The sequence below is a fragment of the Astatotilapia calliptera genome, chromosome 3 (assembly GCF_964374335.1).
Source record: "Astatotilapia calliptera chromosome 3, fAstCal68.1, whole genome shotgun sequence".
Taxonomy (NCBI): Eukaryota; Metazoa; Chordata; class Actinopteri; order Cichliformes; family Cichlidae; genus Astatotilapia; species Astatotilapia calliptera.
The window spans coordinates 17,646,850-17,671,667 of NC_137424.1; the positions used below are offsets into that span (position 1 = coordinate 17,646,850).

The window sequence follows — 24,818 nt, forward strand, 5'->3', positions numbered from 1 at the left end:
CTCTTCAGAGGAGTCTAGGTCTAATTTGGAATCTGGAAACAGACAACTTCACCTTCTGTGTGTCGAAGGAGGAGAAACCCTTGACAAAAAGAGGGATTTTGTCTGCAGTGAACAGTTTATTTGACCCTTTGGGATTTGTAGTGCCAGTCACAGTGGGAGGAAGACATTTAGTGAGAAACCTCTCCATTGAACAGTATGACTGGGACACACCATTGCCAGCTTCAAAACAAGAACACTGGAAACTCTGGAAAGACTCTATGAAAGACTTAGATCAGCTCCAGATCCCAAGACTATATGTTCCAGTGTCTTTGTCTACACAGACTCAGCACAGAGAGTTGTGCGTGTTTTCAGATGCATCAGTCATGGCTATAGCTGCTGTGGCTTACTTGAAAACAATTTCTGCAACAGGAGATATCCACGTGGGATTTGTTATGGCAAAGGCAAAGCTGGCCCCACACCCAGCGCACACCGTGCCCCGTCTTGAGCTTTGTGCTGCGGTTTTGGCAACTGAAATGGCAGTCTTCATCCAAGATGAAATGGATATTGACATTCATTCTGTGAAGTACTATACTGACAGCAAGATAGTACTGGGCTACATATATAACACCTCACGCAGGTTTTATGTCTATGTGTCAAACAGGATAGCACAGATCAGAAAGTCGTCTCGTCCAGATCAGTGGCATTACATCACCACTGAAGACAACCCAGCAGACCATGGAACTCGGCCAACAACTGCTGCAGCTCTCAAAGGCACCAATTGGTTCACTGGACCATCATTTCTATTGGGCCCTTCAAAACGACTCCTTCCCCAGAGTGATGACTTTGAGCTGATACATCCGGAGGTGGATCCAGAAGTTCGCTCTGAAGTAACGACCTTCAGCTCAATGGTTAAAGAAAGCTCGCTTGGAGCTCAAAGGTTTCTTACATTTTCCACTTGGAGAGCTTTGACTCGTGCAGTCTCCACACTAATCAAAAAGGCAAGGAGTGTTGCAGATACACATGGTGGCAACACTGGGGATGAAGAAGAACAAGCAGTAAAAGTGATCATTAAAACTGCACAACAAGATGCCTTTGCAAGGGTGTTGCAGTGTCTAGCCAAAGGGGACCGAATCCCAAAACAAAGTCCACTGCGAAAGCTGACACCATTTCTGGACAAAGATGGGCTATTAAGAGTTGGCGGCCGTATGTCCTCAGCCGTTATGTCTTTTGATGATAAACATCCTCTGGTCATTCCCAAGACGCACATTGCTACATTATTGGTCAGAAGATATCACGAACAGGCTGCGCACCAAGGACGCCATTTCACGGAGGGAGCTATTAGGTTGGCAGGACTTTGGCTGATTGGGGGGAAAAGGCTTGTATCTAGTGTGATACACAAATGTGTAACTTGCAAAAGGCTGAGAGGTAAAATGGAGGACCAGAAGATGTCAGACTTACCATCTGAAAGACTTTCACCAGATCCATCATTTACTCATGTAGGGTTGGATGTTTTTGGACCTTGGATGGTGACTGCCTGAAGAACAAGAGGAGGGCATGCGGAAAGTAAACGATGGGCAGTAATGTTCACTTGTTTGACTACCAGAGCTGTGCACATTGAGGTTATAGAGACTATGACCACTACAAGCTTCATCAATGGGCTCAGACGTTTCATTGCCATAAGAGGGCTGATCAAAACAATCAGATCAGACCGGGGAACAAATTTCACTGGAGCCTGTAAAGAACTCAGACTTGACACATCAGATTCTGAGGTGAGGAATTACCTTAAAAGCAACAAGTGTACTTGGATATTCAATCCTCCCCACTCTTCCCACATGGGTGGGGTGTGGGAGAGGATGATTGGTATCGCTCGGCGAATCTTAGATGCTCTTCTTCTGAGGCTGAATCCATCGTACCTCACACATGAGACACTTGTCACCCTGATGGCAGAGGTTACCGCCATTATAAATTCAAGACCATTGGTCTCAGTGTCTTCTGACCCAGAAGCACCGGCAGTTCTCACCCCACCAATGTTGTTGACACAGAAACGAGATACGTTGACTGCTCCCTCTGGGGATTTTGATGTTAATGATCTGTCCAACAAACACTGGAAAAGGGTCCAAGCACTTGCTGATGCATTTTGGAAGAGGTGGAAAACGGAGTATCTGACCACGCTTCAAACACAGAGAAAGTGGACAACAGAGAAGCCAAACCTTCAAGTGGGAGATGTTGTACTGATGAAGGATTCGCAAGTAAAAAGGACTGAGTGGCCTGTTGGACTTGTGATTAAAGCCTTTCCTAGCCAAGATCATAGAGTACGTAAGGTGGAAGTGAAGGTAGTCAAGAATGGCACTCCTAAAGTGTATTTGCGGCCAGTGTCGGAGGTTGTTTTACTACTACATCCAGGGAATGGGTAGTGGTATAATTCATTATACCAGGCGGGGAGTGTGCTGCCACTGCTGGGTGCAGTAGCTCCACCACCCCACTAGGGGGAGGAAGCGGGTTTGTGTACTCAAGTTTCTCTAGTAAATATAGGAAAAGTTCATGGAGTCTGGCCAAGTTGATACCAGCACACAAAATATTAGCTCTGAAGTTGGCTGTACTGGAGCATGAGAAATATATGCTTGTAAGTACGATTATATTCTGTGTTCATGTTAAGCATGTGATGTAAAATGGGTTGTTGACTCTCATATTTGAAGCCGGCATGTTAGCTGCATTGCCGATGCTAATTGTGTTAGCATGTCAATAGGAAATTCCATTGTGTGTTAGCATCAAGCTAGCGGTATTTGGAGTTAACATGTTTTCATTTATTTTTCTTGGTTATACCAGCTATAGTTCAAGTTGCTAAGTCTTCAGTCTGTACTTTGTAATGTGAGAAATATATTATGTTCCAGATGTATGTTTTAATATGCTTTTCTTATGTTTGTAGTTTTACAGTGCCTTCATTAGGGAGACAAATAAACCCTGCAATGAGAACTGGAAGCCTTTGCCTCTCCTTTTGAAGAACTGTTTATCTATCTGCCAAACTGGGCATCAACATACAGGGAGGGCAGAATAGCCACCACCAAACAACTGAGTTATTTTTACACATCGACCAGCATCCAGCCAATCCGCCACCTTCCATCGTTTATACCGTTACAAAAAAATAAAAAAAAACATCATCGGTCCATAAAAATGAAAAATCACCATCAGTATGCCCGATGGCCAGTCCAGCTATGGTCGTGCCATCAGTTAACCCTTCACGTGCCAGCTGTGACACGCGTCCCCAGGGTTGCCGACCCCTGCTCTAAAGCATCTGATTTGGATTCCTGAGATCAAATATATTTTCCTTTGTGTTTGTTTTCTTCCCATTTGTGGCTTTAATGTAGTGTTACATCCTGTTTGTTTGCTTCCATCTGTATACATGTCCAGATTCACTGTTATGTTTCTATTCTTACATTGCTGTGTGATCACTGTTCCCTCTGCTGACTGATGTGACCTTTTGTATCTCACACTGATACTTGTCATATTTGTATCTGCGCCTAAAAGATAAAAAGTTTTCCATGCTAAAACACAGCTCCACCTCCTGCAGTTCTCCCTCTGAACCACTAGATGTCTCTGTTATCTAAATGAAGACGTGCAGCACAGCAACCACAGCAGCGCTCAGATCACACGTGTCCTGTTATTATGTATAAAAGCATGAAAAAGGTGAGACAGGTGGGATCAATATTAATGTTGTGGAAATATATGAAAAAGCAACAGAAGAGTGAAAACATTTCGTGTTTCTAGAAAGATCTTTCAGCTCACAGCTGCTCACAGACTGTATTTACAAGTGACAAACTGCAACTCTACAGTACATCTACAGTATATATCAAATATATTCTGTATTCAAATCTATTGAGTGATGTTTGAAAGTCTTTCCAGGTGAGTTTGATCCAGGAGGGTCTGAAGCCAGAGTCAGACAGAGACTGTGCAGAGACTGTAGAAGGACAGAGCAGCAGCAGAGCAGTCCAGATACACTGATGATCCTCTGTCAGATCCAGAGGGACACACAGGGATGATGCTGGACTCTACATTGTGTCTGACAGTGGAGCTGTTCTCAGAGCAGTTCACTCTGCAGCACTGACAGTCATCTGCACTTCTTCTCATTCCTCTGTCAGTCACTGCTGGATGAAGCTCTCCTCTCCACCTCCCAGTAACATGGCCCAGTCAGAGCGTCTCTACACACAAGCTGCTGCTGCTTCAACCTCTCTGGATCATCAGGACACAGCTCCTCCTCTCTCAGCACACACACCGTCCTGTTTACCATCGCCTCCACCTGCAGAGAGAAGAAGGAAGAGCAGAGGAGATAAACGAGTGTTTCCAGAGACTCTTCATCAGCTGTCAGTCAGTGATGCAGCACATCCAGTATAAAGAGCAGCAGGGACTTCAGTGCTGGGACTGTACTAGGACTCATTGTTGCTTCACTTTTTCTAATCTTTGGATTTTTATTGAAGTTGATGAAGATGTTTTTCCCTCCTAGTTTGAGTTTGGACTTTCATTCATTAGAAGAACCTTGGTGTGTCCAATCTGAGCTCTGTAGGAACCCCAACAACAAGCCCAACAATCCAGATGGACGGTTCCAGCTGTTAACTGGAGGAATTCCATCCAAACATCTGCTCTCACTAAATTCTTCCTCACCTACAGACTGTGTTCTTCACTGCTTTAAACTTGGAAATGAATGCAGTCATTGGTCTGCGTGCAGCTTTGTTCAGAGAGCTGATTGGCTGTTGACAGTGTTTGATCAGAGCGTGTCAGCCGTTACCATGGTGACCATAAAGGTCAGAAACAGGAAGTGTTTGTGTCCAATCCTGAAGCCTGTCACCATTCTCCTCTCACAGCTTCACTGAGAAGCTGCAGCTTTACAGGAAACACTGGATCTTTGTTTCATACTGACTGTGTTTAGTACAATACTGCTGACAGCACCACCCATTCACTCCATCACTCTACTGACCTCAGAGTCTCCAGTCTGTAGTCTGGACTCTGCTGAAGATCAGACAGCTGCTTCACATCTGGATCCTTCAGCTTGTTTCCGTACAGCTCCAGCTGTCTCAGATGGGAGGGGTTGGACTTCAGTGCTGCTGCCAGATAATCACAGCTGATCTCTGACAAACCACAGCCCCACAATCTGTATAAAGAATGAAAGATGTAAGTTTATTAGACAAAGTGTGAGCTTGAAATCATTCAGTGTTTCATCATCTGTTCAGAGCTGAAGAAGGTTCAGAATGTAGAAGTTTAGAAAATGGAAACTCCAAACAGCTGAAGCCAACAGGAAGCAGCTTCAAACAAACACAACAAGAGAAAAAACTCTGAATGTTTCACATTAAAGTCGTACATTTCTCATAAAAACAGGACAAAGACTTGAAAAAGTCGTGTTTTTCCTTCCAGGAACCACAAGGCTTCACTTTTAAAGGTGAAGTGTGAAAGAAATGGACATATTTGAAGTCCAACACCTTTTTCCAGTCACATTATTAAAGCAGACAAACTACAAGCTCATTTTCATTCCAACAAGTCATCTTCTGACCTGGACTAACAACACTGGTCTCTATGTGCAGCTGGCTGTGAGACCAGTGCTCAGGGAGCGTCTACAAAGTGCAACACTGAAAGAACATCACACACTCATTTGCTTCCAGCACTTTCACACAAACATCTACTGTCATTATTGTCACCAAACTCTGTGGATCCTTTATTGCAAATTCAAATGGGATCAAATGGTCAGACAAAAGAGGGTTATGAGGAAATATGATGAAATGTTGTGTATTAGCAGCAAGTTATTGAATCATTTTCCTCAGAAACCAAACAAAATGATTGACAAACATGTTTTTACAAACTCAGTGTTGGACTTGGATCAGCAGGATAAGTTGATGTTTAAAGGCATTTGAGTCTTGCTGTATGAGAGTCCAGTTATTACTCAATATTTATGGATGATGTTCTTTCAGTGTTGCACTTTGTAGACGCTCCCTGAGCCTCACAGCCAGCTGCACATGGACCAGCTGACATTACCCAGCATTAGAGGCGGGTGTAAAAAAACTGGATTTTCCTATTTAAATGGTTTTAATTTGAATAAAGCGATGTTGATTCATTCAATCCTGAATCGATTTTTAATATAAATGTATTTTGCCAGAATCTCAGGTTAAAGCTCCCAAAAGTATTTCAACAACAAGCAAACAGATAAAACAGTAAATGAGAGCAGCTAAACACACAAAGATGGAAACACAGAGCGTGGATCGTTCACTCGACGGCACGTACACGGACACGCCGTCGGGGCTGAAAGTGGACAGCTCACAGATCCTGAAGCTGCAGGTTTCATCTGTCTCCAACCAAAACTGACTGAACCAGCAGCAGAAGAAGATCTAAACTACGCTTTACGTTTGATGAACATCGTCATGAATTCTCTCTGACTTTGACATTTACTTCCTGCACAGCTCTCTCTCTCTCTCAGTGTACTTCAAGAACAGTTTACCTTCAAAAATCTGTTTCCTGCATTATTCACTGCTTATTACGCACCAGTCTGCTGTTGTGTTCACTGCTGTCGGCCTCCCAAAACAAAGCCTCATTTCTGCTGTTCAATACTGAAGAAATGTAAACCTTTTAAAATGATGACAGATTACAAACTCTCAGCTGTGTCTGTAATCAAACCTCTGTAACTTTGCTTCACTTCAGCAGCATCAGCTCATGTTCACATGTTGATTCATGGTTTGCTTCAGTTTTTGATGGACTGCAGAATATTTTGAAGGTTATCTGCTATAAAAAGCCAGAACAGGAAAATCTGCTTCATGTGTTTCTGTTTGATCCTCAGTGACTTTGACACAAAGGCCTCTGCTGTGATGATCACTGTTCTGTCCCAAGTAAAAGATTTAAAAAAAAAAAGGTTCATAATAATTTAGTGATAAAATGTCATATTTCATCTGTGGTAATTTATGTTAAAAAAGAGAGTCATTTAGTTAAAAATATGTTCTATACAGTCAGCATTAGTTTTTCTGTATCTTATTTTGAAGGAGTAATCTGTGTTCGCAATGCATTGTGGGAAGCAGACGCTGCAGTCAGTCGGGAAAAGCATTGTACAGAAAACCTGCCTATCTGTGTTTAAACTTCATCTCCTGTGGCCTGAATCTTTATATACACCATCGAAAGCAATGGCTGTAAGTTTATTACATGTTCTGGTTGTTTTATATGTTTATAAGAGCTGATTTAGAGATCGTTTTGTGAATGTGTTTGTGCCAGGAATTAGCCTTATCCCAGAAGCGGATTTTGCTTAGAGCATGGTCTATTAACATAGCAATGATGCTAGCGATCTAATTTGCATATCAGAGGATTGTTAAAACTATTGTTTATCATTACTTAGCAGCTAAGACTAACTTTGATACATGTTTTCTGTCACTAACTATTTCTTTTGTGCATTTATTTCACAATGTCAAAGAGCTAAAGGATATTTTATTTTCTGGTTTATTTTTTAGTTTCACTCAGCATTTTCATCGAGCTATTCAAGCCACAGTTGTAAAAGATTGTAAGCCGTCGAGAAGACTGTAATAAAGGAGCAAGACGCTCAGTTTCCTGGCTCATGAAAATTGAGTTTGGCTTGCTGTTGACCTGCGTTAACATACACAGTGTATCCAACACGTAGCGATAACAGTACAGTGAAAAGCCATGTCAGCAGTTGGTGGAAGATAAAGTTTATGCCACAGCGATGGATGCCCACGGGGAGAAGGCAGAAGATATGGCTAACTCAGGAGACAAAGCACCATCAGAGGCTAGCTCCCGATCCAAACACTCTGGCTCCAAGCGCTCATCTTCCAAGTTGTCCTCAAGGTCCAGTGTATTGGAAGCAGCCATCTTTGCAAGAGCTTCTGCTGAAGCTACAAACGCCAAAGCCTTGTACAGTAAGAGACAATTGGAAATTAAAAAGCAGCAAGCAAATCTGGAAATGGATTTACAGATGTTAGAGATAGAGAAAAAAGCTGCAGCTGCTACGGCAAAAGCAGAGGTTCTAGAAGCTGCCGCAGCTGTTGAACAAGAAAAAGGAGAAAGTTTAAAAAGTTCAGTCCCACCACAAGTTATCAGACAGAGAACTATGGAGTACGTGCAACATCAAACCCAGCTAAAGTCACATCCGGCTGAAGAAGGAACACCTCAAGTCAAACTGACAGCAAAGGCGCCATCATTCACTCCAAGGAAACCAACCTCCTCTCCACCTGTACTCTCAAAAATGTACGTAGAGGAGGAAACTTTTGACCCACCAAGAGAGTATGTCGAGCCGAACAGTCACCATGCTCCTCACAATAGTGATGCACCTATGGCTGACTTTGCTAGGTTCCTTGCACGCAGAGAGTTAATCACAACAGGGCTCTTTAAGTTTGATGACACCCCTGAAAATTTTAGAGCATGGCAGTCTTCATTCTTAAATGCAACTGGAGGCATTGATCTTACATACAGCCAGCAGTTAGATCTCCTAGTCAAGTGGCTCGGTAAAGAGTCCTCAGAGCATGTTAAAAGAATCAGGGCTGTTTATACCACTAACCCCAAAGCTGCCTTCCAGTTGTCATGGGATAGGCTGGAGGAGTGTTATGCTATACCCGAAGTAGTAGAGAATGCCCTGTTTAAAAAACTGGACAGTTTTCCTCGCCTTACAAACAGAGACAATGTTAAACTTAGGGAACTAGGAGATTTGCTCCTAGAGCTGCAGGTTGCTAAAGACGAAGCCTACCTCCCAGGCCTCGCTTACCTTGACACACCACGTGGGGTTAAGCCCATAGTGGAAAAGCTGCCTCCAGGCTTACAAGATAAATGGCTCCACACTGGTTCAAAATACAAACAAAAATATAATGTGACGTTCCCTCCATTCTCATACTTTGTAAAGTTTGTCCAAGAGGAGGCAAAAGCGAGAAACGATCCAAGTTTTGTGTCATGCAGCAGTCAACCCCTCAACAAAGGTGAGAGACCACCATTCAAACAAATTAGCTACAAATCACCTCTAACTGTAAACAGAACAGAGGTTGATACAAGTGCTTCTGCTAGTATCAGAGAGGATGATCTAACACGTTATTGTCCAGTCCACAAGAAAACGCATCCTCTAGCCAAATGTAGAGCTTTCCGGATCAAACCACTACAAGAAAGACGAAACATACTCAAAGAACACAAACGATGTTTTCGCTGTTGTTCTCCCATGCACACAATAAAGGACTGCGACCTGAAGGTCAAGTGTGAGGAGTGCCAAAGTGAAAGACATTGCTCTGCCATGCACCCTGACACGGGTCAAAAACCCCAGCCGGAAAATGCACCTGAACCAGAGCCTCAGCCTCAAGACAACACTCTACCCAAGGTAACGTCACGATGCACTGAGATCTGCGGTGAAGGCTGTCCTCCGCGTTCCTGCTCCAAGGTATGTCTAGTTCAAGTTTTCCCTAAAGGTCAACCAGAACGGTCTGTTAAGATGTACGCCATTCTTGATGATCAGAGCAATTGCTCGCTGGCGCGTCCTGAATTCTTCGAGCTATTTGGAATCAAGGATAGCCCTCTGACATACCATATGAGAACGTGTGCTGGTCTAACTCAAATGCTCGGCAGGAAAGCAGTGGGGTTCCAAATTGAGCCTGTAGGTGAAGGCCCACGTCTAGACCTTCCTCCTCTCATTGAATGTGATGAGATAGTATTTAACAGAGATGAAATACCTACACCTGAAGTCGCTCTTGCCCATGCCCACTTGAAACATCTGGCTCCTCTGATACCTAAGCACGACCCAGCTGCCCAGATTGCAGTTCTACTGGGCAGAGACATCATACAAGTCCACAAGGCACGACAACAAGTCAACGGACCCCACAATGCTCCCTTTGCTCAGCGCCTAGACCTAGGCTGGGTAATCGTGGGGGAAGTATGCCTCAATGCTCACAGGCCAACGGTCAATGCCTATAAAACCCACGTGCTCTCCAACGGACGTCCATCTCTCCTCACTCCTTGTCCTAACAGCATGAAGATCAAAGAAAAACCATGCTATGGCGGGGAGCACAAGAGTAGCTTCTTAAAACGCAGTTCGAAACCCAATGCAGCAGAAGAAAAGCTTGGAGAGAAAGTTTTTGAGCGCACAGAGTATGACAACCAGCATGCCCTGTCCTTTGAGGACGAGACCTTCCTTAAGATAATGGAAAAGGAAGTCCACCAAGATGGAAACAATAACTGGATTGCTCCTTTACCATTCAAGTCCCCTCGCTTGCCACTTCCAAATAACAGAGACCAAGCGCTGTCTAGACTCAACTCACTGAGACGCAACTTAACCAAAAACCCTCAAATGAAAGAGCAGTTCTCAGAATTTATGGACAAGCTGTTTAAAAACAACCACGCAGAGATTGCTCCACCCATTGATGATAACACTGAGTGCTGGTACCTGCCTATTTTCGGCGTATATCACCCCCAGAAGCCCGGGCAGATACGGGTGGTCTTTGACTCTAGTGCCGAGCAGTCTGGTGTGTCACTCAATTCAGTGTTATTAACGGGCCCTGATCTCAATAACACCCTCCTTGGTGTCCTGATTCGGTTTAGGAAAGAGCTCATTGCAACCACTGCTGACATTCAGCAGATGTTTTACGGGTTCCTGGTTAGACCAGACCACAGAGATTATTTGAGGTTCCTGTGGCACAAGGACAATGACTTGTCAAAAGAGGTGCAGGAGTACCGCATGCGGGTACATGTTTTTGGTAATAGTCCGTCACCAGCGGTAGCCATCTATTGCCTTCGAAGAGCCATCCAGGAAGGTGAGGCAAAGTTTGGAGCAGACACAAGACACTTTGTCGAGAGACACTTCTACGTTGATGACGGGCTGATTTCGGTTCCCACAGAGTCTGCAGCCATCGATCTGCTCAGGCGCACATGTGCATCCTTAGCTGAGTCTAACCTCAAGCTCCACAAAATCGCCTCAAATAGTGTCTCAGTCATGCAAGCATTCAAGCCAGAGGATTTGGCCTCCGGTATTAAAGACTTGAGTCTCGGCGACGATGCTTTACCGGCCCAGAGAAGTCTAGGAATGTGCTGGGACATTAACACTGATTCATTTACCTTCAAGGTAGCCGTCAATGACAAACCCTATACCCGCCGCGGGGTTCTCTCAGTGATTAATAGCATCTTCGACCCCTTGGGACTAGCATCGCCAGTGACAATCAAAGGCAGACTCTTGTTACGCAAAATGTCAAATGGAGTCCAAGATTGGGATGCTTCTCTCCCCCAAGAGGAGATGGACGCATGGGAAACGTGGAAAATGTCCCTCCAAGATTTGAGCCGCCTAAGAGTGCCGCGCTGCTATGTACCAGCCTCCCTTTCCATGTCCACTTACACTGAACTGTGTGTCTTCAGTGATGCCTCAAGCTGGGCTATTGCAGCAGTAGCATATTTGAAAACAGTCAATGCAGAGGGACAATGTGAAGTCGGATTTGTGCTTGGCAAAGCAAAACTTTCACCCCAACCAGAACCGACAATACCTCGTCTTGAGCTTTGTGGAGCAGTTCTAGCGGTGGAGATGGCGGAGCTCATTCTGGATGAACTTGATCATAAACCAAACACTGTAAAATTCTACTGTGACAGCAGGGTGGTTCTTGGGTACATTTGCAACGATTCAAAGCGCTTTTATGTCTACGTACATAATCGAGTTCATCGTATACGCCAGTCCACATCCCCTGAACAGTGGCATTATGTTACATCAGAGCAAAACCCAGCTGATCTAGCAACCAGGTCAGTACCTGCATCGCAGCTCATGGACACTATGTGGTTTAAGGGACCAGACTTCCTTTACAAACTACATGAACCAGAGACGAATGAATCGTTTGAGCTGATTGAACCTGAAGTGGATGCTGAAATCCGACAAGTTAGTACCTTTGTTACTCAGATTCAGAAGAGCGGATTCACACCAGAACGCTTCCAACGCTTTTCAAGCTGGACCTCACTGGTACGTGCCATTGCTTTCTTAATTCACCAAGCTCGTTCTCACTCATCAAGCAACTCGTCAAATCATTCATGCAGGGGCTGGCATAAATGCAGAGAACCACGCACTCCAGAGGAGATGGATGCGGCCAGTAACCTCATTCTCCAGTCTGTTCAAAGGGACGCTTTTCCTGATGAGTACGCTGCTCTACAAGCCAATCAAACCATCCACGCCTCTAGCCCCATTGTAGCCCTCGACCCATTCATGGGTGAAGACCTCATCAAAGTTGGAGGTCGCCTCGAACATGCTTCATTGGACCCATCGTTAAAGAATCCAAAAATTCTGCCAAGCAAGCATCATGTGTCAAAGTTGCTTGTCCTGCACTATCATGCTAAGGTTGTGCATCAAGGAAGGCAGTTCACAGAGAGTGCAGTTAGGCAAGCTGGACTGTGGATTGTAGGCTGCAAAAGACTGGTCTCATCCATTATCCACCGTTGCGTAACATGCAAGAAACTCAGGGGGAAACTAGAGACTCAAAAAATGGCAGATCTCCCGCCTGAAAGACTTGAAACATGCCCTCCATTTTCGTATGTTGGGTTGGACGTGTTTGGCCCATGGTCAGTGGTTACTCGACGCACACGAGGTGGCGCAGCACAAAGTAAGAGGTGGGCGATACTTTTTACGTGTATGACTACAAGAGGTGTACACATCGAAGTCATTGAATCTATGGACACTTGCAGCTGCATAAATGCAATACGCAGATTCTTTGCAATAAGAGGCCCAGCCAAACAAATGCGGTCAGACAGGGGCACCAACTTCATCGCAGCAAGCGTGGAGCTTGGCATGGCACAACCAAACAAGAACCCTCCCGACATTGTCAACCATCTTCATGCCAACGGTTGCACATGGGAGTTCAACCCCCCACATGCTTCTCACATGGGGGGCGTCTGGGAAAGGATGATTGGGGTAACTCGCCGAATATTGGATTCTATGCTCTTGCAGAACAAACACACCCGTCTCACACATGAGGTGCTTTGTACCCTAATGGCTGAGGTATCATCTATAATCAATGCAAGGCCCTTGGTCCCTATTTCGACTGACCCTTCCTCACCATTCATACTCTGTCCTGCAATGATACTGACCCAAAAGCAGGGCGTTCCTTCTCCACCAGGAGACTTTTGTGGAAAAGACTTGCTCAAGAACCAATGGAAACAAGTGCAAGCACTCGCCAATGGTTTCTGGAGTCGCTGGAGAAACGAATATCTCAACACCCTCCAATCAAGGCGCAAGTGGCATGGAACACACCGCAATCTTCAGTCAGGCGACATTGTGTTGTTGAAACAAAATCAAGCACCCAGAAACGAATGGACAATGGCTATCATCACAGCCACCTTTCCAAGCAGTGATGGGAAGGTCAGAAAGGTCGAAGTGAGGACATCTTCCCAGGGAGTCTCAAAGACTTACCTGCGTCCCATTTCGGATGTTGTTGTGCTCTTAGAAAAGGAAGTGACTGATAAAAAGTAGTAGTGGCATCAGTAATGCCAGGCGGGGAGTGTTCTGTCCCAAGTAAAAGATTTTAAAAAAAAAAGGTTCATAATAATTTAGTGATAAAATGTCATATTTCATCTGTGGTAATTTATGTTAAAAAAGAGAGTCATTTAGTTAAAAATATGTTCTATACAGTCAGCATTAGTTTTTCTGTATCTTATTTTGAAGGAGTAATCTGTGTTCGCAATGCATTGTGGGAAGCAGACGCTGCAGTCAGTCGGGAAAAGCATTGTACAGAAAACCTGCCTATCTGTGTTTAAACTTCATCTCCTGTGGCCTGAATCTTTATATACACCATCGAAAGCAATGGCTGTAAGTTTATTACATGTTCTGGTTGTTTTATATGTTTATAAGAGCTGATTTAGAGATCGTTTTGTGAATGTGTTTGTGCCAGGAATTAGCCTTATCCCAGAAGCGGATTTTGCTTAGAGCATGGTCTATTAACATAGCAATGATGCTAGCGATCTAATTTGCATATCAGAGGATTGTTAAAACTATTGTTTATCATTACTTAGCAGCTAAGACTAACTTTGATACATGTTTTCTGTCACTAACTATTTCTTTTGTGCATTTATTTCACAATGTCAAAGAGCTAAAGGATATTTTATTTTCTGGTTTATTTTTTAGTTTCACTCAGCACTTTCATCGAGCTATTCAAGCCACAGTTGTAAAAGATTGTAAGCCGTCGAGAAGACTGTAATAAAGGAGCAAGACGCTCAGTTTCCTGGCTCATGAAAATTGAGTTTGGCTTGCTGTTGACCTGCGTTAACATACACAGTGTATCCAACACGTAGCGATAACAGTACAATCACACCTCTGATCAAGTCTCACAGTGTCAGCTTTGTTTTTATACATATGGATATGTGCTGATAAATGATCAGAGTTATAATATTTCCCACTGTCTGCTGTGTGCCGTGACCTTTGACCTGCTAAAGACAGTCAGCTGTGGATTATTCATTGTTGTGTCTGATACTTAGAACTGTGAGGAAGAACACTACACAGTTAATCAGGGTCCCCTCTCTCTGAATCAGGAAAGGTGGGCAGGCCGCGTGTGGGCCGCGGGCCATACGTTGAGTCTCACTGTTTGAAATGTGAACATTGTTCTGCTGCAGTCAATGGACTAAACCAGAGAAGAAGAAAACAGACTTTACCATGAAGATCCTCAGTGTGGATCAGTATAATATCAGCCTGATGTCTGCAGTTTAGTGTCAGCACAACTTTCACATCATATTCATCTCAGCACAACTAAAACATGCTGACTGACCCCAGAGTTTCAAGTCCACATCCTGGACTCTCCAGGAAACCACACAGATGCTTCACTCCTGAATCCTGCAGCTTGTTGTTCCAGCTCAGGTCCAGCTGTCTCAGATGGGAGGGGTTGGACTTCAGTGCTGCTGCCAGATAATCACAGCTGATCTCTGACAAACCACAGCCCCACAATCTGTACAAAGAATGAAAGATGTAAGTTTATTAGACAAAGTGTGAGCTTGAAATCATTCAGTGTTTCATCATCTGTTCAGAGCTGAAGAAGGTTCAGAATGTAGAAGTTTAGAAAATGGAAACTCCAAACAGCTGAAGCCAACAGGAAGCAGCTTCAAACAAACACAACAAGAGAAAAAACTCTGAATGTTTCACATTAAAGTCGTACATTTATCATAAAAACAGGACAAAGACTTGAAAAAGTCGTGTTTTTCCTTCCAGGAACCACAAGGCTTCACTTTTAAAGGTGAAGTGTGAAAGAAATGGACATATTTGAAGTCCAACACCTTTTTCCAGTCACATTATTAAAGCAGACAAACTACAAGCTCATTTTCATTCCAACAAGTCATCTTCTGACCTGGACTAACAACACTGGTCTCTATGTGCAGCTGGCTGTGAGACCAGTGCTCAGGGAGCGTCTACAAAGTGCAACACTGAAAGAACATCACACACTCATTTGCTTCCAGCACTTTCACACAAACATCTACTGTCATTATTGTCACCAAATTCTGTGGATCCTTTATTGCAAATTCAAATGGGATCAAATGGTCAGACAAAAGAGGGTTATGAGGAAATATGATGAAATGTTGTGTATTAGCAGCAAGTTATTGAATCATTTTCCTCAGAAACCAAACAAAATGATTGACAAACACGTTTTTACAAACTCAGTGTTGGACTTGGATCAGCAGGATAAGCTGATGCTTAAAGGCATTTGAGTCTCTCTGTATGAGAGTCCAGTTATTACTCAATATTTATGGATGATGTTCTTTCAGTGTTGCACTTTGTAGACACTCCCTGAGCATCACAACCAGCTGCACATGGACCAGCTGACATTACCCAGCATTAGAGGATAAAACAGTAAATGAGAGCAGCTAAACACACAAAGATGGAAACACAGAGCGTGGATCGTTCACTCGACGGCACGTACACGGACACGCCGTCGGGGCTGAAAGTGGACAGCTCACAAATCCTGAAGCTTCAGGTTTCATCAGTGTTACGGCTGTTGTCGTAATTATATGTAAATTTGAGTGTGCAGGTGCGCCTCCATGATTGGTGCATCCAGGGTGGATGGCTGGCAGCAGATAAGAAGATACCGCCAGGGACTGCCATGTCGTTCATCTATGGCCCAACCCAACCGGCAGAACGTTAACTGTGTCACTATGTTGGTTAATGTAAGAGCATGTAGGGGTGGACCGCCTTTTTGTTTGATCAGTTTTCTCCTGTTTTTTTTTAGGCAGGGAGGAAAGTGATTGTCGTTTGAGTTAGTTCTTTTGCGTAGGTAAGTTGTATTTATTCCTGAGATAGGCTACCTTATGTCTCTTGTTTTGGCCTTGGGTTCACCCTGAAGTTATGATATGCTCCCTTCCTTTGTTTAACTGCACTCATTGTAAATAAATCACAGTTACAAAGTATTAAGTGTGTGACGTGCTGCTTGGGGTTGGACGGGGATGGATCACCCTTTATGTTGTGGTCTGGCCGCGCCTAGACGGGCCATAACAATCTGTCTCCAACCAAAACTGACTGAACCAGCAGCAGAAGAAGATCCAAACTACGCTTTACGTTTGATGAACATCGTCATGAATTCTCTCTGACTTTGACGTTTACTTCCTGCACAGCTCTCTCTCTCTCAGTGTACTTCAAGAACAGTTTACCTTCAAAAATCTGTTTCCTGCATTATTCACTGCTTATTACGCACCAGTCTGCTGTTGTGTTCACTGCTGTCGGCCTCCGAAAACAAAGCCTCATTTCTGCTGTTCAATACTGAAGAAATGTAAACCTTTTAAAATGATGACAGATTACAAACTCTCAGCTGTGTCTGTAATCAAACCTCTGTAACTTTGCTTCCCTTCAGCAGCATCAGCTCATGTTCACATGTTGATTCATGGTTTGCTTCAGTTTTTGATGGACTGCAGAATATTTTGAAGGTTATCTGCTATAAAAAGCCAGAACAGGAAAATCTGCTTCATGTGTTTCTGTTTGATCCTCAGTGACTTTGACACAAAGGCCTCTGCTGTGATGATCACACCTCTGATCAAGTCTCACAGTGTCAGCTTTGTTTTTATACATATGGATATGTGCTGATAAATGATCAGAGTTATAATATTTCCCACTGTCTGCTGTGTGCCGTGACCTTTGACCTGCTAAAGACAGTCAGCTGTGGATTATTCATTGTTGTGTCTGATACTTAGAACTGTGAGGAAGAACACTACACAGTTAATCAGGGTCCCCTCTCTCTGAATCAGGAAAGGTGGGCAGGCCGCGTGTGGGCCGCGGGCCATACGTTGAGTCTCACTGTTTGAAATGTGAACATTGTTCTGCTGCAGTCAATGGACTAAACCAGAGAAGAAGAAAACAGACTTTACCATGAAGATCCTCAGTGTGGATCAGTATAATATCAGCCTGATGTCTGCAGTTTAGTGTCAGCACAACTTTCACATCATATTCATCTCAGCACAACTAAAACATGCTGACTGACCCCAGAGTTTCAAGTCCACATCCTGGACTCTCCAGAAAACCACACAGATGCTTCACTCCTGAATCCTGCAGGTTGTAGTTCCTGCTCAGATCCAGCTGTCTCAGATGGGAGGGGTTGGACTTCAGTTCTGCTGCCAGATAATCACAGCTGATCTCTGACAAACCACAGCCCCACAGTCTGCATAAAGAATGAAAGATGTAAGTTTATTAGACAAAGTGTGAGCTTGAAATCATTCAGTGTTTCATCATCTGTTCAGAGCTGAAGAAGGTTCAGAATGTAGAAGTTTAGAAAATGGAAACTCCAAACAGCTGAAGCCAACAGGAAGCAGCTTCAAACAAACACAACAAGAGAAAAAACTCTGAATGTTTCACATTAAAGTCGTACATTTATCATAAAAACAGGACAAAGACTTAAAAAAGTCGTGTTTTTCCTTCCAGGAACCACAAGGCTTCACTTTTAAAGGTGAAGTGTGAAAGAAATGGACATATTTGAAGTCCAACACCTTTTTCCAGTCACATTATTAAAGCAGACAAACTACAAGCTCATTTTCATTCCAACAAGTCATCTTCTGACCTGGACTAACAACACTGGTCTCTATGTGCAGCTGGCTGTGAGACCAGTGCTCAGGGAGCGTCTACAAAGTGCAACACTGAAAGAACATCACACACTCATTTGCTTCCAGCACTTTCACACAAACATCTACTGTCATTATTGTCACCAAACTCTGTGGATCCTTTATTGCAAATTCAAATGGGATCAAATGGTCAGACGAGAGAGGCTTATGAGGAAATATGATGAAATGTTGTGTATTAGCAGCAAGTTATTGAATCATTTTCCTCAGAAACCAAACAAAATGATTGACAAACATGTTTTTACAAACTCAGTGTTGGATTTGGATCAGAAGGATAAGCTGATGTTTAAAGGCATTTGAGTCTCGCTGTATGAGAGTCCAGTTTTTTTTTTTTTTTGCTCTGGTTTACATCCCAAAATCCTCTAGTCTTATAGTATACGACAGCGGATCACTTGTAAACATCGGTGCCAAGGTTGCACATCTAATCTTGGACACTTTTAAACCTGACCCTTCCTGGCCGCCAGAGATTCTACGCGTCGCAGAGAACAACAAAGGACGGGCCGCTCATCCGAGGCGCAGAACAAAGAAGCGCCGGCGAAAACGCGCTGGTATTAAGAACAGACTGAGACAGCAGGCGCATCGCGCACCACTGCCCAGTATCCTACTGGCCAATGTACAATCCATGGAGAACAAGCTCGATGACCTAAGAGCAAGGGTCACCTTCCAACGTGACTCCGTCGGATTCATTCTTTGTGCTCCGCGTGGACAGAACGGCAGAGTCGAACAAAACCAAAGGTGGAGGAGTGTGTTTCATGGTAAACAGAAAGTGGTGTGATGCCAGGAGCATTTCTACTCTCTCCAGCGGCTGCTCGCCACATCTGGAGTTCCTGAGCATTAAGTGCCGCCCTTTCTATCTGCCCCGTGAGTTCAACTCAGTCATCGCCACGGTGGTCTACATCCCACCCCAAGCGGACATAGGTATGGCTTTGTCCGAATTACATGATGTGCTGAGCTCGCTTCAAAACAAGGACCCGGGCGCAGCCCTCATTGTAGCAGGAGACTTTAACAAAGCGAACCTCAGACAAGTCATGCCAAACTTTTACCAGCATGTCTCGTGTCCAACGAGAGGGGATCGGATTTTGGATCACTGCTACACGCCATACAAGCAGGGCTACAAAGCTGTCTCACACCCGGCTTTTGGGAAGTCTGACCACAACGCCATCTTCCTCATTCCCCAGTATAAACAAAGCATACAGAGGGAAGACGTGACCACGAGGGAAGTAAAACGGTGGACTGCCCAATCAGAAGCTACGCTACAGGACGCACTCAACAACGTAGACTGGGACATGTTCAGAGCATGCGCAGTCGACATCAACGAGTTTACCGAAGTAGCAGTATGCTTCGTCAATATGCTAGCGGAGGAGATTATCCCTACTGCGAGAGTCACCACATTCCCAAACCAGAAACCGTGGATGGACAGATCGATCCGCACTGCAGTAAACGCCAGGACCGCCTCCTACAACGCGGGTCTCGCCACTGGCGATATGAGCGCCTACAAAGCGGCCTCATACGGCGTGCGGCGCGCGGTGAGAGATGCCAAACGCCGGTACCGGGAACGTGTGGAGTCCCGCTTCCACCAGGGCGACACATGGAGTATGTGGCACGGACTACGCACCATTACGGACTACAAAGCCAGGGACACTGCGCCGATCAACGCCGACTCTGCATTCACCAACGAGCTGAATCGGTTCTACGCCCGTTTCGAGGTTAGCCAGGCGGCTAATGCTATCTACCGCATGACTACCGAGGACAGTGACGTCATCAGCGAGAGACCGGTGACCAGCATCGCGGAGCATGACGTCAGAGCGGCACTGAGGAGAGTGAACACAAGGAAAGCGGCGGGGCCAGACGGCATCACCGGCCGTCTACTGCGCTGCTGTGCTGACCAGCTAGCAGGTGTGTTCACTTACATCTTCAACGAGTCCCTGGCGAAGTCTGTGGTCCCCACATGCTTCAAAAGATCCACCATCATCCCTGTGCCCAAGAACAGCAAACCCTCATCCCTGAACGATTACTGGCCAGTTGCACTGACCTCGGTAGTAATGAAGGTGTTTGAGAGACTGCTGAAGAACATCATCTCCTCCTCCATCCCAGACACCACAGATCCGCTGCAGTTCGCCTACAGATCCAACAGATCCACAGAGGATGCCATCGCCCACGTCCTACACACCACTCTCAGCCATGTGGACAAGAAACAGGGTAACTATGTGCGAATGCTGTTTGTTGATTACAGTTCAGCGTTTAACACAATAGTGCCCTGCAGACTGTTCACAAAGCTGAGGGATCTGGGACTTAACAGCCGTCTGTGTGCATGGGTGTTGGACTTCCTCACTGGCAGAACTCAGGTGGTGAGGGTGGGCAGGTGCTTCTCCAACAGCATCACCATCAACACAGGAGCACCTCAGGGATGTGTCCTCTCGCCACTGCTCTACTCCCTCTACACTTCAGACTGTGTGGCCACCCATGGCTCCAACACCATTATGAAGTTTGCTGACGACACAGTGGTGTTGGGTGCCATTGATCCAACGTCGCCCGGATCAACAAGGTCCGCGTCAGGTGTTGAGGAACCAGGGCACCCTGATGAAAAGTGGGCTACTGGAACAAGAAGGCATCGGTGGGCAAGAGACGAAAACAGGGCGTTGTTGGAATGCTACTACGCAAGTAACCCCGGCGGAAGGGGCTACATGAATAGGATGAGGGACCTATGGATTCTTCGATACCCAACATCCACAATGACGGCGAAACAACTAGTAGCTCAGTGTTTCAACATTCGAAAGAAGGGACTGCTCTCACAGCTAGAGATTGACGAGGTACAACACAAATGCTACGGCAAGGAGGAGTCAGGACGCCAGGTCAGGGGGGCGATATCATCACCCCCACCCGAGATTGGGTACATAGCCCCAAGTGCGATAGGAGAAGGATCGTTGAGTGCGAGAGGAACTGACCTGAAAAATAGGATCATGGCCAAGCTTGAAACCTGGATCCCCCGTAGCCGGTTACCAAGATTACGTGAAGTACCCTCAGAAGGTCTGCTAGATGATGTTAATGCAGCACTACGGGCAATACCTACAACCACGATTACCGACACTAACAAGCTGATCTACAATACGGCAGCAGTGATCAGTGAGATGCTTGGCTACAAGTTGAAAAGCGACAAGGGGCAGTACCCTCCATGGAGAAGGAGGCTAGAGGGCAAGATCAAAGTAGCACGGAGGGAGGTTAGCCAACTAACGGAGTTGCAGCAAGGTGCGAAAAATAAGGTGCCTAAGAAATACAGCAAGCTGTCCATACCTGAGGCCTTGGAAACTGCCAAGCAAAGACTCACAGCCTTGGCCAGCCGCTTGAGGAGGTACACCAGAGAGATAGAAGGCAGGAGAATGAACCAGCTGTTCTCCACAGAACCAGCAAAGGTGTACTCTCAGTGGCAAGGGAACAATAAGAGAACAGCACCACCAAGGCTGGAGACGGAGCAATACTGGAAGAGCATATGGGAGAAGGATGCAACCCATAACGGCAATGCTCAGTGGCTAGAGGATCTGAGGGCAGACCACAGCGACCTCCCTGAACAGGGTCCAGTAACCATCACAGTGGCAGATATCCAAGAAAGGGTCTCCAGTACGAAGAGTTGGACAGCACCAGGGCCCGACATGGTTCACGCCTACTGGCTGAAGAAGCTGACTGCACTCCACGAGCGTCTGGCAGCACAAATGAACCAGCTGCTAGTTAGCGAGAGACACCCAGAATGGCTAACTGAAGGCCGGACGGTCCTGATCCCCAAGGACCCCAAGAAGGGACCGGTCCCCTCCAACTACCGACCAATAACCTGCCTCAGTACTACATGGAAGCTCCTGTCAGGCATCATATCGGCTAAGATGAACAGGCACATGGGTCAATACATGAGCGGGACACAGAAAGGAATTGGCCAGAATACCAGAGGCGCAAAACACCAGCTACTGGTAGACAGAACAATCAGCCAAGACTGCAAGACCAGACTGACCAACCTGTGCACTGCCTGGATTGATTACAAGAAGGCCTATGACTCAATGCCCCACAGCTGGATACTGGAATGCCTAGAATTGTACAAGATCAATGGGACCCTAAGAGCCTTCATCAGGAACTCAATGGGGATGTGGCGTACAACACTAGAGGCCAACTCCAAGCCCATAGCACAAGTCACCATCAAGTGCGGGATCTACCAAGGAGATGCTCTGTCCCCACTGCTGTTCTGCATAGGCCTGAACCCCCTCAGTGAGATCATTAACAAGACTGGCTACGGATACCGACTACGGAACGGAGCAGTTGTCAGCCACCTCCTGTACATGGATGACATCAAGCTGTATGCCAAGAGTGAACGAGACATCGATTCACTGATCCACACTACCAGGCTATACAGCAATGACATTGGAATGTCGTTCGGACTGGAGAAGTGTAGTCGGATGATATCAAAGAGAGGGAAGGTAGTCAGAACTGAGGGGATTGAACTACCAGAAGGCAACATTGCAGACATAGAGGACAGTTACAAGTACCTGGGGATCCCGCAGGCAAATGGGAACCATGAAGAGGCCGCTAGAAAGGCTGCAACCACCAAGTACCTGCAGAGGGTCAGGCAAGTCCTGAGGAGTCAGCTGAATGGTAAGAACAAGATCCGGGCCATCAACACGTACGCCCTGCCCGTGATCAGGTACCCTGCTGGGGTAATAGGCTGGCCAAAGGAGGAGATAGAAGCCACTGACATAAAGACAAGAAAGCTCCTTACCATGCATGGAGGGTTTCACCCCAAGTCCAGCACCCTGAGGCTGTACGCTAAGCGGAAGGAAGGGGGCCGGGGACTGGTGAGTGTCAGCACCACAGTCCAGGATGAGACAACGAACATCCAAGAATACATTGGGAAGATGGCCCCAACTGACCGAGTGCTCAGTGAATACCTCAGGCAGCAGAAACCCAAGAAAGAGGAAGGAGACGTGGAACCATCATGGAAGGACAGGCCCCTGCACGGTATGTACCACCGGTAGATAGAGGAGGTGGCTGATATCCAGAAATCCTACCAGTGGCTGGACAAAGCTGGACTGAAAGACAGCACAGAGGCACTAATCATGGCAGCACAAGAACAAGCTCTGAGCACAAGATCCATAGAGGCTGGGGTCTATCACACCAGGCAAGACCCCAGGTGCAGGCTGTGTAAAGATGCCCCAGAGACAATCCAGCACATAACAGCAGGGTGCAAGATGCTAGCAGGCAAGGCATACATGGAACGCCATAACCAAGTGGCCGGCATAGTGTACAGGAACATCTGTGCCAAGTATAACCTGGAAGTCCCGAGGTCAAAATGGGAGATGCCCCCAAGGGTGGTGGAGAATGACCGAGCTAAGATCCTGTGGGACTTCCAGATACAGACGGACAAAATGGTGGTGGCTAACCAACCGGACATAGTGGTGGTAGACAAACAGAAGAAGACGGCCGTAGTGATCGATGTAGCGGTTCCGAATGACAGCAATATCAGGAAGAAGGAACACGAGAAGCTGGAGAAATACCAAGGGCTCAGAGAAGAGCTCGAGAGGATGTGGAGGGTGAAGGTAATGGTGGTCCCCGTGGTAATCGGAGCACTAGGTGCGGTGACTCCCAAGCTAGGCGAGTGGCTCCAGCAGATCCCGGGAATAACATCGGAGATCTCTGTCCAGAAGAGCGCAGTCCTGGGAACAGCTAAGATACTGCGCAGGACCCTCAAGCTCCCAGGCCTCTGGTAGAGGACCCGAGCTTGAAGGATAAACCGCCCGCAGGGGCGTGCTGGGTGTTTTTTTTATATATATATGTATATAATGTTCTTCCTCTACCCCCCCCCCCCCCCAATTTTTGCACATGTCGAGGAGCGTGTCAGGCTACATTTCACTGTGTGTTATACTTGTATAACTGTGCAAATTCCCTGCTGACTCGGCCTCAGGATGTCTAGAGGCAAGAACCAAGCGCACCCAAATGAGCGCACCAGTGATCATGTGCGCATCACGCAGAGGGAGAGTGAGGGACGAAAAGCAACAGCAGAGCATGGCAGTTGTATCGCAGTTTGTGTGATTCCGTGTGCGTTAATGAGACTGTAAGTGTTATTGCCTTTGACAGGTTAACTGGTATGATAATAGTTATAGTTTTTTGTGTATGTTTAAGCTAAAGTTATGCTTCAGTACACTGCTACCACGTTAGTAGGTTTATTTAATTATTTAATTAACTAGCACTAAGTTAATACCAGTGGCCAGAATCTCCCCCAATGATTATATCCCGCGGTTAAAGGATTTTTCTGTTGTTTATTGTTTAGTTTAACTGTTGTTAGCTTGCCACATGCTTGCCTTAGTACTAGCAACTGGGAAGATATGTGCTATTTAGCCAACTTCTGGTCTTACGGCGACCCCTTGTGGACATTGTAAAATATTGCTGTGTCTGAGTAGATGATGTGTTCTGATTGTTGCTTGGTTGTCTTTGAGCCTGATAATTATAGTGTTACCTGTTTCTGTTTCCAGACAACACGCTTTTTCTCGCCAATGTCCGTTCTCTGGCAAACAAAATGGATGAGATACGGCTCTCCATCACTAACAACAGACGGATTATGGACTCAAATGTCATGTTTTTCACCGAAACATGGCTGAACAACAGCTGCCCGGACAATGCTATCGAGTTAGCAGGACGCCACACACACCGAGCCGACAGGCTAGCAGATGACTCCGGCAAGACCAGAGGTGGAGGTTTGTGCATTTATATTAACAATGCTTGGTGCATGAACTCCACTACTACTGAGAGTC

General features: G+C 45.7%; 1 protein-coding gene and 3 long non-coding RNA genes across 4 annotated transcripts in view; 3 read left to right on the forward strand and 1 right to left on the reverse strand.

Annotated features, from left to right (window-relative positions):
- Positions 1-24,818, forward strand: part of LOC113034064 (OX-2 membrane glycoprotein-like) — a 67,784-nt gene that overhangs the window by 4,620 nt on the left and 38,346 nt on the right. The window lies entirely within an intron of this gene.
- Positions 1,678-2,952, forward strand: LOC145425349 (uncharacterized). The gene is made up of 2 exons (XR_013906016.1): positions 1,678-2,602; positions 2,906-2,952. It is a non-coding gene; the product is annotated as an uncharacterized LOC145425349 (long non-coding RNA).
- On the reverse strand, positions 3,668-7,113 carry LOC145425289 (uncharacterized). The gene is made up of 2 exons (XR_013905950.1): positions 4,949-7,113; positions 3,668-4,273 (listed from the first exon to the last, which is right to left on the reverse strand). It is a non-coding gene; the product is annotated as an uncharacterized LOC145425289 (long non-coding RNA).
- On the forward strand, positions 12,806-14,185 carry LOC145425329 (uncharacterized). Its single transcript, XR_013905996.1, has 2 exons — positions 12,806-13,759; positions 14,075-14,185. It is a non-coding gene; the product is annotated as an uncharacterized LOC145425329 (long non-coding RNA).